Here is a 10,354-nt window from a genome sequence, read left to right as displayed (position 1 = left end):
TGATGATTAGTTTCGTTTTTGTCGGGTAAAACCGCCTTCAATTAACTTAGTTAAAGTGGAGCTATTTTCTCCAAGCTCTGATTGATTTCATACCGACAGAGGCCCGTGTGAACTGCTTAGAGTTTCAGAGGTATTGCCGGCTGTCTCTGTTCGAGCAATGAGCGCGCAAAGATGATTTACTAAGAATGAATTCTACTCACAGCACATTTTAGGTTGTTTTTTTCAGTTTTTGTTATGTCCCCGTATTAGTAGGGGAGTTTTCCCCCAGCTAGTCGGCTGATGGCATTCTTAATAAAGTTTCTATCTATCTATCTTATTGTGTTTTCAACTAACGCGAAACGTCGCTTTTAACTGAGACATGTATCACCTCAAGTTCAATTTTCTCGGTCAATGGCGAACGAAGTTAATTGACCCCTTTTATCATGATGGTCTGATGTCATTCATGTCGGTTCTCTCTCCTGTGCCGGTGTCTAGATCGAGGCATATATCATCTGCTGGCCGGACGTCAATTCGCCACCATCGGGACGCAGTGTCGGTGGCTGGATTTTTCTCTGAGGTGCGTAGAGTTGAGTAGCTACTCGGCCTACTACATTACATAAAAAGCCTTTGCTCTCTCAGTTTTCTTTTGATGATTAGTTTCGTTTTTGTCGGGTAAAACCGCCTTCAATTAACTTAGTTAAAGTGGAGCTATTTTCTCCAAGCTCTGATTGATTTCATACCGACAGAGGCCCGTGTGAACTGCTTAGAGTTTCAGAGGTATTGCCGGCTGTCTCTGTTCGAGCAATGAGCGCGCAAAGATGATTTACTAAGAATGAATTCTACTCACAGCACATTTTAGGTTGTTTTTTTCAGTTTTTGTTATGTCCCCGTATTAGTAGGGGAGTTTTCCCCCAGCTAGTCGGCTGATGGCATTCTTAATAAAGTTTCTATCTATCTATCTTATTGTGTTTTCAACTAACGCGAAACGTCGCTTTTAACTGAGACATGTATCACCTCAAGTTCAATTTTCTCGGTCAATGGCGAACGAAGTTAATTGACCCCTTTTATCATGATGGTCTGATGTCATTCATGTCGGTTCTCTCTCCTGTGCCGGTGTCTAGATCGAGGCATATATCATCTGCTGGCCGGACGTCAATTCGCCACCATCGGGACGCAGTGTCGGTGGCTGGATTTTTCTCTGAGGTGCGTAGAGTTGAGTAGCTACTCGGCCTACTACATTACATAAAAAGCCTTTGCTCTCTCAGTTTTCTTTTGATGATTAGTTTCGTTTTTGTCGGGTAAAACCGCCTTCAATTAACTTAGTTAAAGTGGAGCTATTTTCTCCAAGCTCTGATTGATTTCATACCGACAGAGGCCCGTGTGAACTGCTTAGAGTTTCAGAGGTATTGCCGGCTGTCTCTGTTCGAGCAATGAGCGCGCAAAGATGATTTACTAAGAATGAATTCTACTCACAGCACATTTTAGGTTGTTTTTTTCAGTTTTTGTTATGTCCCCGTATTAGTAGGGGAGTTTTCCCCCAGCTAGTCGGCTGATGGCATTCTTAATAAAGTTTCTATCTATCTATCTTATTGTGTTTTCAACTAACGCGAAACGTCGCTTTTAACTGAGACATGTATCACCTCAAGTTCAATTTTCTCGGTCAATGGCGAACGAAGTTAATTGACCCCTTTTATCATGATGGTCTGATGTCATTCATGTCGGTTCTCTCTCCTGTGCCGGTGTCTAGATCGAGGCATATATCATCTGCTGGCCGGACGTCAATTCGCCACCATCGGGACGCAGTGTCGGTGGCTGGATTTTTCTCTGAGGTGCGTAGAGTTGAGTAGCTACTCGGCCTACTACATTACATAAAAAGCCTTTGCTCTCTCAGTTTTCTTTTGATGATTAGTTTCGTTTTTGTCGGGTAAAACCGCCTTCAATTAACTTAGTTAAAGTGGAGCTATTTTCTCCAAGCTCTGATTGATTTCATACCGACAGAGGCCCGTGTGAACTGCTTAGAGTTTCAGAGGTATTGCCGGCTGTCTCTGTTCGAGCAATGAGCGCGCAAAGATGATTTACTAAGAATGAATTCTACTCACAGCACATTTTAGGTTGTTTTTTTCAGTTTTTGTTATGTCCCCGTATTAGTAGGGGAGTTTTCCCCCAGCTAGTCGGCTGATGGCATTCTTAATAAAGTTTCTATCTATCTATCTTATTGTGTTTTCAACTAACGCGAAACGTCGCTTTTAACTGAGACATGTATCACCTCAAGTTCAATTTTCTCGGTCAATGGCGAACGAAGTTAATTGACCCCTTTTATCATGATGGTCTGATGTCATTCATGTCGGTTCTCTCTCCTGTGCCGGTGTCTAGATCGAGGCATATATCATCTGCTGGCCGGACGTCAATTCGCCACCATCGGGACGCAGTGTCGGTGGCTGGATTTTTCTCTGAGGTGCGTAGAGTTGAGTAGCTACTCGGCCTACTACATTACATAAAAAGCCTTTGCTCTCTCAGTTTTCTTTTGATGATTAGTTTCGTTTTTGTCGGGTAAAACCGCCTTCAATTAACTTAGTTAAAGTGGAGCTATTTTCTCCAAGCTCTGATTGATTTCATACCGACAGAGGCCCGTGTGAACTGCTTAGAGTTTCAGAGGTATTGCCGGCTGTCTCTGTTCGAGCAATGAGCGCGCAAAGATGATTTACTAAGAATGAATTCTACTCACAGCACATTTTAGGTTGTTTTTTTCAGTTTTTGTTATGTCCCCGTATTAGTAGGGGAGTTTTCCCCCAGCTAGTCGGCTGATGGCATTCTTAATAAAGTTTCTATCTATCTATCTTATTGTGTTTTCAACTAACGCGAAACGTCGCTTTTAACTGAGACATGTATCACCTCAAGTTCAATTTTCTCGGTCAATGGCGAACGAAGTTAATTGACCCCTTTTATCATGATGGTCTGATGTCATTCATGTCGGTTCTCTCTCCTGTGCCGGTGTCTAGATCGAGGCATATATCATCTGCTGGCCGGACGTCAATTCGCCACCATCGGGACGCAGTGTCGGTGGCTGGATTTTTCTCTGAGGTGCGTAGAGTTGAGTAGCTACTCGGCCTACTACATTACATAAAAAGCCTTTGCTCTCTCAGTTTTCTTTTGATGATTAGTTTCGTTTTTGTCGGGTAAAACCGCCTTCAATTAACTTAGTTAAAGTGGAGCTATTTTCTCCAAGCTCTGATTGATTTCATACCGACAGAGGCCCGTGTGAACTGCTTAGAGTTTCAGAGGTATTGCCGGCTGTCTCTGTTCGAGCAATGAGCGCGCAAAGATGATTTACTAAGAATGAATTCTACTCACAGCACATTTTAGGTTGTTTTTTTCAGTTTTTGTTATGTCCCCGTATTAGTAGGGGAGTTTTCCCCCAGCTAGTCGGCTGATGGCATTCTTAATAAAGTTTCTATCTATCTATCTTATTGTGTTTTCAACTAACGCGAAACGTCGCTTTTAACTGAGACATGTATCACCTCAAGTTCAATTTTCTCGGTCAATGGCGAACGAAGTTAATTGACCCCTTTTATCATGATGGTCTGATGTCATTCATGTCGGTTCTCTCTCCTGTGCCGGTGTCTAGATCGAGGCATATATCATCTGCTGGCCGGACGTCAATTCGCCACCATCGGGACGCAGTGTCGGTGGCTGGATTTTTCTCTGAGGTGCGTAGAGTTGAGTAGCTACTCGGCCTACTACATTACATAAAAAGCCTTTGCTCTCTCAGTTTTCTTTTGATGATTAGTTTCGTTTTTGTCGGGTAAAACCGCCTTCAATTAACTTAGTTAAAGTGGAGCTATTTTCTCCAAGCTCTGATTGATTTCATACCGACAGAGGCCCGTGTGAACTGCTTAGAGTTTCAGAGGTATTGCCGGCTGTCTCTGTTCGAGCAATGAGCGCGCAAAGATGATTTACTAAGAATGAATTCTACTCACAGCACATTTTAGGTTGTTTTTTTCAGTTTTTGTTATGTCCCCGTATTAGTAGGGGAGTTTTCCCCCAGCTAGTCGGCTGATGGCATTCTTAATAAAGTTTCTATCTATCTATCTTATTGTGTTTTCAACTAACGCGAAACGTCGCTTTTAACTGAGACATGTATCACCTCAAGTTCAATTTTCTCGGTCAATGGCGAACGAAGTTAATTGACCCCTTTTATCATGATGGTCTGATGTCATTCATGTCGGTTCTCTCTCCTGTGCCGGTGTCTAGATCGAGGCATATATCATCTGCTGGCCGGACGTCAATTCGCCACCATCGGGACGCAGTGTCGGTGGCTGGATTTTTCTCTGAGGTGCGTAGAGTTGAGTAGCTACTCGGCCTACTACATTACATAAAAAGCCTTTGCTCTCTCAGTTTTCTTTTGATGATTAGTTTCGTTTTTGTCGGGTAAAACCGCCTTCAATTAACTTAGTTAAAGTGGAGCTATTTTCTCCAAGCTCTGATTGATTTCATACCGACAGAGGCCCGTGTGAACTGCTTAGAGTTTCAGAGGTATTGCCGGCTGTCTCTGTTCGAGCAATGAGCGCGCAAAGATGATTTACTAAGAATGAATTCTACTCACAGCACATTTTAGGTTGTTTTTTTCAGTTTTTGTTATGTCCCCGTATTAGTAGGGGAGTTTTCCCCCAGCTAGTCGGCTGATGGCATTCTTAATAAAGTTTCTATCTATCTATCTTATTGTGTTTTCAACTAACGCGAAACGTCGCTTTTAACTGAGACATGTATCACCTCAAGTTCAATTTTCTCGGTCAATGGCGAACGAAGTTAATTGACCCCTTTTATCATGATGGTCTGATGTCATTCATGTCGGTTCTCTCTCCTGTGCCGGTGTCTAGATCGAGGCATATATCATCTGCTGGCCGGACGTCAATTCGCCACCATCGGGACGCAGTGTCGGTGGCTGGATTTTTCTCTGAGGTGCGTAGAGTTGAGTAGCTACTCGGCCTACTACATTACATAAAAAGCCTTTGCTCTCTCAGTTTTCTTTTGATGATTAGTTTCGTTTTTGTCGGGTAAAACCGCCTTCAATTAACTTAGTTAAAGTGGAGCTATTTTCTCCAAGCTCTGATTGATTTCATACCGACAGAGGCCCGTGTGAACTGCTTAGAGTTTCAGAGGTATTGCCGGCTGTCTCTGTTCGAGCAATGAGCGCGCAAAGATGATTTACTAAGAATGAATTCTACTCACAGCACATTTTAGGTTGTTTTTTTCAGTTTTTGTTATGTCCCCGTATTAGTAGGGGAGTTTTCCCCCAGCTAGTCGGCTGATGGCATTCTTAATAAAGTTTCTATCTATCTATCTTATTGTGTTTTCAACTAACGCGAAACGTCGCTTTTAACTGAGACATGTATCACCTCAAGTTCAATTTTCTCGGTCAATGGCGAACGAAGTTAATTGACCCCTTTTATCATGATGGTCTGATGTCATTCATGTCGGTTCTCTCTCCTGTGCCGGTGTCTAGATCGAGGCATATATCATCTGCTGGCCGGACGTCAATTCGCCACCATCGGGACGCAGTGTCGGTGGCTGGATTTTTCTCTGAGGTGCGTAGAGTTGAGTAGCTACTCGGCCTACTACATTACATAAAAAGCCTTTGCTCTCTCAGTTTTCTTTTGATGATTAGTTTCGTTTTTGTCGGGTAAAACCGCCTTCAATTAACTTAGTTAAAGTGGAGCTATTTTCTCCAAGCTCTGATTGATTTCATACCGACAGAGGCCCGTGTGAACTGCTTAGAGTTTCAGAGGTATTGCCGGCTGTCTCTGTTCGAGCAATGAGCGCGCAAAGATGATTTACTAAGAATGAATTCTACTCACAGCACATTTTAGGTTGTTTTTTTCAGTTTTTGTTATGTCCCCGTATTAGTAGGGGAGTTTTCCCCCAGCTAGTCGGCTGATGGCATTCTTAATAAAGTTTCTATCTATCTATCTTATTGTGTTTTCAACTAACGCGAAACGTCGCTTTTAACTGAGACATGTATCACCTCAAGTTCAATTTTCTCGGTCAATGGCGAACGAAGTTAATTGACCCCTTTTATCATGATGGTCTGATGTCATTCATGTCGGTTCTCTCTCCTGTGCCGGTGTCTAGATCGAGGCATATATCATCTGCTGGCCGGACGTCAATTCGCCACCATCGGGACGCAGTGTCGGTGGCTGGATTTTTCTCTGAGGTGCGTAGAGTTGAGTAGCTACTCGGCCTACTACATTACATAAAAAGCCTTTGCTCTCTCAGTTTTCTTTTGATGATTAGTTTCGTTTTTGTCGGGTAAAACCGCCTTCAATTAACTTAGTTAAAGTGGAGCTATTTTCTCCAAGCTCTGATTGATTTCATACCGACAGAGGCCCGTGTGAACTGCTTAGAGTTTCAGAGGTATTGCCGGCTGTCTCTGTTCGAGCAATGAGCGCGCAAAGATGATTTACTAAGAATGAATTCTACTCACAGCACATTTTAGGTTGTTTTTTTCAGTTTTTGTTATGTCCCCGTATTAGTAGGGGAGTTTTCCCCCAGCTAGTCGGCTGATGGCATTCTTAATAAAGTTTCTATCTATCTATCTTATTGTGTTTTCAACTAACGCGAAACGTCGCTTTTAACTGAGACATGTATCACCTCAAGTTCAATTTTCTCGGTCAATGGCGAACGAAGTTAATTGACCCCTTTTATCATGATGGTCTGATGTCATTCATGTCGGTTCTCTCTCCTGTGCCGGTGTCTAGATCGAGGCATATATCATCTGCTGGCCGGACGTCAATTCGCCACCATCGGGACGCAGTGTCGGTGGCTGGATTTTTCTCTGAGGTGCGTAGAGTTGAGTAGCTACTCGGCCTACTACATTACATAAAAAGCCTTTGCTCTCTCAGTTTTCTTTTGATGATTAGTTTCGTTTTTGTCGGGTAAAACCGCCTTCAATTAACTTAGTTAAAGTGGAGCTATTTTCTCCAAGCTCTGATTGATTTCATACCGACAGAGGCCCGTGTGAACTGCTTAGAGTTTCAGAGGTATTGCCGGCTGTCTCTGTTCGAGCAATGAGCGCGCAAAGATGATTTACTAAGAATGAATTCTACTCACAGCACATTTTAGGTTGTTTTTTTCAGTTTTTGTTATGTCCCCGTATTAGTAGGGGAGTTTTCCCCCAGCTAGTCGGCTGATGGCATTCTTAATAAAGTTTCTATCTATCTATCTTATTGTGTTTTCAACTAACGCGAAACGTCGCTTTTAACTGAGACATGTATCACCTCAAGTTCAATTTTCTCGGTCAATGGCGAACGAAGTTAATTGACCCCTTTTAACATGATGGTCTGATGTCATTCATGTCGGTTCTCTCTCCTGTGCCGGTGTCTAGATCGAGGCATATATCATCTGCTGGCCGGACGTCAATTCGCCACCATCGGGACGCAGTGTCGGTGGCTGGATTTTTCTCTGAGGTGCGTAGAGTTGAGTAGCTACTCGGCCTACTACATTACATAAAAAGCCTTTGCTCTCTCAGTTTTCTTTTGATGATTAGTTTCGTTTTTGTCGGGTAAAACCGCCTTCAATTAACTTAGTTAAAGTGGAGCTATTTTCTCCAAGCTCTGATTGATTTCATACCGACAGAGGCCCGTGTGAACTGCTTAGAGTTTCAGAGGTATTGCCGGCTGTCTCTGTTCGAGCAATGAGCGCGCAAAGATGATTTACTAAGAATGAATTCTACTCACAGCACATTTTAGGTTGTTTTTTTCAGTTTTTGTTATGTCCCCGTATTAGTAGGGGAGTTTTCCCCCAGCTAGTCGGCTGATGGCATTCTTAATAAAGTTTCTATCTATCTATCTTATTGTGTTTTCAACTAACGCGAAACGTCGCTTTTAACTGAGACATGTATCACCTCAAGTTCAATTTTCTCGGTCAATGGCGAACGAAGTTAATTGACCCCTTTTATCATGATGGTCTGATGTCATTCATGTCGGTTCTCTCTCCTGTGCCGGTGTCTAGATCGAGGCATATATCATCTGCTGGCCGGACGTCAATTCGCCACCATCGGGACGCAGTGTCGGTGGCTGGATTTTTCTCTGAGGTGCGTAGAGTTGAGTAGCTACTCGGCCTACTACATTACATAAAAAGCCTTTGCTCTCTCAGTTTTCTTTTGATGATTAGTTTCGTTTTTGTCGGGTAAAACCGCCTTCAATTAACTTAGTTAAAGTGGAGCTATTTTCTCCAAGCTCTGATTGATTTCATACCGACAGAGGCCCGTGTGAACTGCTTAGAGTTTCAGAGGTATTGCCGGCTGTCTCTGTTCGAGCAATGAGCGCGCAAAGATGATTTACTAAGAATGAATTCTACTCACAGCACATTTTAGGTTGTTTTTTTCAGTTTTTGTTATGTCCCCGTATTAGTAGGGGAGTTTTCCCCCAGCTAGTCGGCTGATGGCATTCTTAATAAAGTTTCTATCTATCTATCTTATTGTGTTTTCAACTAACGCGAAACGTCGCTTTTAACTGAGACATGTATCACCTCAAGTTCAATTTTCTCGGTCAATGGCGAACGAAGTTAATTGACCCCTTTTATCATGATGGTCTGATGTCATTCATGTCGGTTCTCTCTCCTGTGCCGGTGTCTAGATCGAGGCATATATCATCTGCTGGCCGGACGTCAATTCGCCACCATCGGGACGCAGTGTCGGTGGCTGGATTTTTCTCTGAGGTGCGTAGAGTTGAGTAGCTACTCGGCCTACTACATTACATAAAAAGCCTTTGCTCTCTCAGTTTTCTTTTGATGATTAGTTTCGTTTTTGTCGGGTAAAACCGCCTTCAATTAACTTAGTTAAAGTGGAGCTATTTTCTCCAAGCTCTGATTGATTTCATACCGACAGAGGCCCGTGTGAACTGCTTAGAGTTTCAGAGGTATTGCCGGCTGTCTCTGTTCGAGCAATGAGCGCGCAAAGATGATTTACTAAGAATGAATTCTACTCACAGCACATTTTAGGTTGTTTTTTTCAGTTTTTGTTATGTCCCCGTATTAGTAGGGGAGTTTTCCCCCAGCTAGTCGGCTGATGGCATTCTTAATAAAGTTTCTATCTATCTATCTTATTGTGTTTTCAACTAACGCGAAACGTCGCTTTTAACTGAGACATGTATCACCTCAAGTTCAATTTTCTCGGTCAATGGCGAACGAAGTTAATTGACCCCTTTTATCATGATGGTCTGATGTCATTCATGTCGGTTCTCTCTCCTGTGCCGGTGTCTAGATCGAGGCATATATCATCTGCTGGCCGGACGTCAATTCGCCACCATCGGGACGCAGTGTCGGTGGCTGGATTTTTCTCTGAGGTGCGTAGAGTTGAGTAGCTACTCGGCCTACTACATTACATAAAAAGCCTTTGCTCTCTCAGTTTTCTTTTGATGATTAGTTTCGTTTTTGTCGGGTAAAACCGCCTTCAATTAACTTAGTTAAAGTGGAGCTATTTTCTCCAAGCTCTGATTGATTTCATACCGACAGAGGCCCGTGTGAACTGCTTAGAGTTTCAGAGGTATTGCCGGCTGTCTCTGTTCGAGCAATGAGCGCGCAAAGATGATTTACTAAGAATGAATTCTACTCACAGCACATTTTAGGTTGTTTTTTTCAGTTTTTGTTATGTCCCCGTATTAGTAGGGGAGTTTTCCCCCAGCTAGTCGGCTGATGGCATTCTTAATAAAGTTTCTATCTATCTATCTTATTGTGTTTTCAACTAACGCGAAACGTCGCTTTTAACTGAGACATGTATCACCTCAAGTTCAATTTTCTCGGTCAATGGCGAACGAAGTTAATTGACCCCTTTTATCATGATGGTCTGATGTCATTCATGTCGGTTCTCTCTCCTGTGCCGGTGTCTAGATCGAGGCATATATCATCTGCTGGCCGGACGTCAATTCGCCACCATCGGGACGCAGTGTCGGTGGCTGGATTTTTCTCTGAGGTGCGTAGAGTTGAGTAGCTACTCGGCCTACTACATTACATAAAAAGCCTTTGCTCTCTCAGTTTTCTTTTGATGATTAGTTTCGTTTTTGTCGGGTAAAACCGCCTTCAATTAACTTAGTTAAAGTGGAGCTATTTTCTCCAAGCTCTGATTGATTTCATACCGACAGAGGCCCGTGTGAACTGCTTAGAGTTTCAGAGGTATTGCCGGCTGTCTCTGTTCGAGCAATGAGCGCGCAAAGATGATTTACTAAGAATGAATTCTACTCACAGCACATTTTAGGTTGTTTTTTTCAGTTTTTGTTATGTCCCCGTATTAGTAGGGGAGTTTTCCCCCAGCTAGTCGGCTGATGGCATTCTTAATAAAGTTTCTATCTATCTATCTTATTGTGTTTTCAACTAACGCGAA

This window comes from Orbicella franksi, unplaced genomic scaffold (assembly GCF_964199315.1).
Source record: "Orbicella franksi unplaced genomic scaffold, jaOrbFran1.1 SCAFFOLD_69, whole genome shotgun sequence".
NCBI lineage: Eukaryota > Metazoa > Cnidaria > Anthozoa > Scleractinia > Merulinidae > Orbicella > Orbicella franksi.
Note: the sequence above shows the minus strand (reverse complement) of the source record.